The sequence below is a fragment of the Pseudophryne corroboree genome, chromosome 9, assembly GCF_028390025.1.
Source record: "Pseudophryne corroboree isolate aPseCor3 chromosome 9, aPseCor3.hap2, whole genome shotgun sequence".
Classification (NCBI taxonomy): Eukaryota; Metazoa; Chordata; class Amphibia; order Anura; family Myobatrachidae; genus Pseudophryne; species Pseudophryne corroboree.
Window position 1 is genome coordinate 397,269,870 of NC_086452.1, and position 6,334 is coordinate 397,276,203.

Sequence of the window (6,334 nt, forward strand, 5' to 3'; positions counted from 1 at the left end):
TGGCACTGCTGGCAGTATATGTGTATCTGGCACCACTGGGGGCATTTGTGGATCTGGCACTGCTGGGGCATTTGTGTATCTGGCACCACTGGGGTTATATGTGTATCTCACACCACTGGGAGCATTGAGTAAGGGGCACAGCTGGGGGCATATGTGTATCTGGCACAGCCAGAGGCATTTGTGTGACTGGCACCGCCTGGGGCATTTGTGTATCTGGCCCCGCTGGGGGCATATGTGTATTTGGCACTATGGTGGCAAATGTTTATCTGGCACCACTGGGGGCATATGTGTATATGGCACCACTGGGGGCATTGAGTAATGGGCACCACTGGGGGCATATGTGTATCTGGCACCACTGGGGGCATATGTGTATCAGCATGTGCCTGTCAGCGTAGTGTCCAGAGCATGGAGGCGCGGGATGCAGTCAGTTTACCTCCAATCAAAATCCCGACACCAATTGACCGATGGTCAAAATCCAGACGAGGTCAAAATTCCCGACATGGACAAAATACAGACAAGATCAAAATACCGACATGTAAAATGCCGACAGGTCAAAATACCGACATGAGTTTTTCATGATTTTTTTTATTGAAACCGACTTGTTCATACTTTACCATCCCAGTGGACCTGGAGGGGGAATATAATAGTGTGCCGAGCATAGCGAGCGCAGCGAGCCATGCAAGGGGACGCGGTACACTTTATATGGTGTCCATGTTGACTTATGTCGACATACACACAAAAAACAACAAGAAAACGTGTGTTGGTATTTTGACCTGTCGGCATTTTACATGTCGGTATTTTGACCTTGTCGGTATTTTAAATGTCGGTATTTTGTCCATGTCGGGATTTTGACCTTGTCGGGATTTTGACCATCGGTCAATTGGTGTCGGGATTTTGACCATCGGTCAATTGGTGTCGGGATTTTGAACGTCGGGATTTTAATTGGAGGTATTTCATACCGATCCCGGAGGCGCTACCAGGAGACAGGCCAGTACATCAGGAGACGTAGAGGAGGCCGTAGGAGGGCAACAACCCAGCAGCAGGACCGCTACCTCCGCCTTTGTGCAAGGAGGAACAGGAGGAGCACTGCCAGAGCCCTCCAAAATGACCTCCAGCAAGCCACAAATGTGCATGTGTCTACTCAAACGATCAAAAACAGACTCAATGAGGGTGGTATGAGGGCCCGACGTCCACAGGTGGGGGTTGTGCTTACAGCCCAACACCGTGCAGGACGTTTGGCATTTGCCAGAGAACACCAAGATTGGCAAATTCGCCACTGGCGCCCTGTGCTCTTCACAGATGAAAGCAGGTTCTCACTGAGCACGTGACAGAGTCTGGAGACGCCAAGGAGAACGTTCTGCTGCCTGCAACATCCTTCAGCATGACCGGTTTGGCAGTGGGTCAGTAATGGTGTGGGGTGGCATTTCTTTGGGGGGCCGCACAGCCCTCCATGTGCTCGCCAGAGGTAGCCTGACTGCCATTAGGTACCGAGATGAGATCCTCAGACCCCTTGTGAGACCATATGCTGGTGCGGTTGGCCCTGAGTTCCTCCTAATGCAAGACAATGCTAGACCTCATGTGGCTGGAGTGTGTCAGCAGTTCCTGCAAGACGAAGGCATTGCTATGGACTGGCCCGTCCGTTCCCCAGACCTGAATCCAATTGAGCACATCTGTAACATCATGTCTCGCTCCATCCACCAACGCCACGTTGCACCACAGACTGTCCAGGAGTTGGCGGATGCTTTAGTCCAGGTCTGGGAGGAGATCCCTCAGGAGCAGTGGCGGAACTGTGGGAGGCAGTGGAGTTGGCTGCCGCCGGGCTTCTGACCGCAAGGGGGCACATCTCCTCCACTGTCTCCCGCTGCCTGAGGACCGCGCTGCTATTGCAGACGGAGGAGCTGTGTCAGTGACACGGAAGCTGCCTCCTGTATATACAGAGAGCTGGCACTGGCTGCAGCTAGGGGGAGCTCCAGAGCGCAGCTCCTCCCGGGCCCTTCTAGTTAAGTAAGCCAGCCGAGTGAAGCTCTCTGCTCCTCTGTGCTCTGTCAGCCTGATGATAGCCAAAGGTAGGCACGGTTGATTCTATTTCGGAGTGGGAGAAGGGACCTTCTGACGTATCTAGGGGAGGAGACACGTCACCAGGGGGAGGAGCTACGGGCGAACAGGGTACCCGAAAAGTACCCTCGCGGGCTTGCTTCGCTCGCCACACTTCGGGCTCGGTGGCTCGCTTCGCTCGCCACCTGATTACTAAAGGTAATAGTTGGTGGCGTGGATAGTAGAGGAACTATCCCGCTGTGTGTGTGTGTGTGTGTAAGTGAGAGGCATGTGTGTGTGTGTGTGTGTGTGTGTGTGTGTGTGTGTGTGTAAGTGGGAGGCATGTGTATGTAAGTGAGAGGCATGTGTGTGTGTGTAAGTGAGAGGCATGTGTATGTAAGTGAGAGGCATGTGTGTGTGAGAGGCATGCGTATGTAAGTGAGAGGCATGTGTGTGTGAGAGGCATGTGTGTGTGTAAGTGAGAGACACGTGTGTGAGAGGTGTGTGTGTGTGTGTGTGTGTGTGTGTGTAAGTGAGAGGTATGTGTGTGACAGGAAAGGATTAAAGGAGGCATTTGAGCAATTCTACAGGACTATGTACAGAGCACACACCTGGTCTGGGCACAAGCTACCTTAGAAATATATGGAGGGGTGTCCGTGCTGAATGTGTGTGTGTGTGGGTGTGAGAGGCATGTGTATGTGTTTAAGTGAAAGTGGCGTGAGTGTGTTTTTAAGCGAAGGAGGCATGTGTGTGTGTGTGTGTGTGTGTGTGTGTGTGTGTGTGTGTGTGTGTGAAAGCGGCGTGTGTGTTTTTAAGTGAAGGAGGCATGTGTGTGTGTGTGTGTGTGTGTGTGTGTGTGTGTGTGTGTGTGTGAAAGTGGCGTGTGTGTTTAAGTGAAAGAGACGTGTGTGTGTGTGTGTGTGTGTGTGTGTGTGTGTGTGTGTGTGTGTGTGTGAAAGCGGCGTGTGTGTTTTTAAGTGAAGGAGGCATGTGTGTGTGTGTGTGTGTGTGTGTGTGAAAGCGGCGTGTGTGTTTAAGTGAAAGAGACGTGTGTGTGTGTGTGTGTGTTTAAGTGAATGAGGCGTTTGTGTGTTTTTTTAATATATATCTAGTGTTCACGCTAGGTGTCTTTCACAGGGCGCTGCGCCCTGCCCATTTTTTAGACAGCCGAATCCCGCCCTGCCAGTTTTTGTGCACCCTGCCGCCCCGCCGTTTGCTGCCTGCCGGACCCCGCCACGCCGCCGGACCCAGCCGTGCGCCGCCGGACCCGGTAAGCACATGAGAGTCCCCCTGGGCTAAATTAACCTTGTAAGTATTTTGCAGCTGTAAACTTCAATCTCAGTGCTCTCTACCTGGTGCAATGTGCCTCAGTGCTCTCTGTCTGGTGCAATGTGCCTCAGTGCTCTCTACCTGGTGCAGTGTGCCTCAGTGCTCTCTACCTGGTGCAGTGTGCCTCAGTGCTCTCTACCTGGTGCAGTGTGCCTCAGTGCTCTCTACCTGGTGCAGTGTGCCTCAGTGCTCTCTACCTGGTGCAGTGTGCCTCAGTGCTCTCTACCTGGTGCAGTGTGCCTCAGTGCTCTCTACCTGGTGCAGTGTGCTTCAGTGCTCTCTACCTGGTGCAGTGTGCCTCAGTGCGCTCTACCTGGTGCAGTGTGCCTCAGTGCTCTCTACCTGGTGCAGTGTGCCTCAGTGCTCTCTACCTGGTGCAGTGTGCCTCAGTGCTCTCTACCTGGTGCAGTGTGCCTCAGTGCTCTGCCTGGCGCAATGTGTATAACGTGCTCTATCTGGCGCAATATGTATAACGTGCTCTACCTGTCGCAGTGTGTATAGGAGGTTCTACCTGGTGCAATGTGTATTAGGTGCACTACCGTGTGGTGTAATGTGAATTGCCACTATTATGTGGCCACGCCCCTTCCCCATGAAACAACGCCCCTAGATTTTTGCTGCGCGCCTATGGCGCGCACTGTCCATGTTTTGGCCTATAGGAATGGGAGCACCAAGCATTATAGTATGTACCTAAGTTTGCCCATCTAACTTAAAAATGTGCCCTCCCGAATGGAAAAATGTGCCCTCCCCGTGATCAGCACCCTGCCCTAAAAAAATCCTAGAGTGAACACTAATTATATCGGCACACCGCTGCGCCAAAGCATCTCCATCGAGACCTGCTGGCGAATGAGGGAGCACTGTAGGTGTACTATAATGGTATGCTGGTGTCTGTTTTATTGTAATGACTGACTTGGAGTGCGTCCACTTTGTATGTGTATCTATATTACTATTGGGAAAGGTACCTGAGCACGCTGCTACTGTTCACCCTTAGTGCCGGATAGCTACATATGGTATGTGTGTGTATATGTAGGGGGGCACCAACATTTATCATGTCTCCGGGCGACTGGGACGAACTTACGCCACTGCTCAGGAGACCATCCGCCACCTCATCAGGAGCATGCCCAGGCGTTGTAGGGAGGTCATACAGGCACGTGGAGGCCACACACACATTACTGAGCCTCATTTTGACTTGTTTTAAGGACATCACATCAAAGTTGGATCAGCCTGTAGTGTGTTTTTCCACTTTAATTTTGAGTGTGACTCCATATCCAGACCTCCATGGTTAATAAATTTGATTTCCATTGATAATTTTTGTGTGATTTTGTTGTCAGCACATTCAGCTATGTAAAGAACAAAGTATTTAATAAGAATATTTCATTCATTCAGATCTAGGATGTGTTGTTTTAGTGTTCCCTTTATTTTTTGGAGCAGTGTGTGTGTGTGTGTGTGTGTGTGTGTGTGTGTGTGTGTGTGTGTGTGTGTGTGTGTGTGTGTGTGTATGTATGTATATATATATATATATATATATATATATATATATATATATATATAATGTCCAAGTGGTCGGCACTCCTGATTAAATGAATATAATCCTAGCAGGTAGTTAAATCATAGGTCATGACCGATAGGCGAATCAGTGCTCTATTTTAGTGACAGAAGGGGTAGCAAATAATTGCAGTACCAGGGTGTTCCTTGGTGGTCTCCCATCCAAGTACTTAAACCGGCCCTCCACTGCTTGGCTTCCAAGATCAGATGAGATTGGGCATCTCCAGTGGGGTATGACCGCAGACCTTATGCTCACCCTAGTCACACTGTGTCCTAATTGGGCACAGGTAAGAGCCAATTTGCGATATTGTGTAGACCACAAGTGTCTAGGCAGCTGATGAAAAAGAATCAAAAGTTGTTTCTCAATAACACAAAATTATAACACAAAAATCAGGTACCCATCTAAATATTCACGGCAAAAGTAGTCGCAAGTACAAGTAGAAGAAACATCTATTCTGCACAGATAATTAAGAATATATAGAACGACTAATTCTAAATTATGCAGAGAGGGAGGCCTCCAAATTTGGACTCCAAAACCTCAAAATAGATGTATCCCACATGGATTATGCAGTAAGGTATATCATAAATGGTGATATTTCCAGCTCTAATGCCCCACCATGAATCACCTTTAGGCAGCGGGGAAACAACACTACAGAAAATGTGCCATATATATCATCAATTGGGTGTTTTTAAAAGAGCATGGATTTCTGCATAACACACAGAAAAAACATTTATGTGTTAGGTAGGTTCCCAAAATGGATGTATCACACACACACTATGGATTATGCAGTAAGATATATCTTTAAACAGTGATATCTCCGACTCTAATGCCTCACCATAAATCACCTTCAGGCAGCGGGGGAACAACACAACAGTAAATATGCCACATATATAGTCAATTGGGTGTTTTCAAAAGAGCATGGATTTCTGCATTACACACAGAAAAAAACATTTATGTGTTTGATAGGCTCCCAAAGATAGTTGATGCATCAACATCCGTGATTTTGGTAGCAAATATGCACTTGTTTACTTACTGTTGGTATTTTATCTGTTGCTCATACATATGCATATAATGAAATATTCTCTGTGCCCCGTGGGTATAGATTTATCATGCACAGAGAAACAAATGCTTATGTCAAGATATTACCTAATCCGTATGTGCAGTCATTTTGTTTTATCCTACTTGTGTAAACGAGATGTTAGGGGAAAACCTGGTGGATAGTGCTGGCCGCGTCTGCCCGCGTGTTTGCCCGCTGCTGTACTCCGGCCGCACTGTTCTTCCTGTTATGCTGGTTCCCGTAGCGACGAACTTTGCCGTGATCGGCTGGTAGCGGTCACGTGTGCGCACCACGTGACCGTGAGGTTGTGGCCTCTCTTCCTTCTTCCTGACGTACGTTTCGCAATATTGCTTGGTCACAGGGCGTCAGTG

The 6,334-nt window shown here is 48.8% G+C and overlaps 1 pseudogene; it reads right to left on the reverse strand.

The window, feature by feature from the left end:
- Nucleotides 1-5,029: 5,029 nt before the first annotated feature.
- LOC134963896 (5S ribosomal RNA) lies at nt 5,030-5,150 on the reverse strand (annotated as a pseudogene).
- Between the last annotated feature and the right edge of the window lie 1,184 nt (nt 5,151-6,334).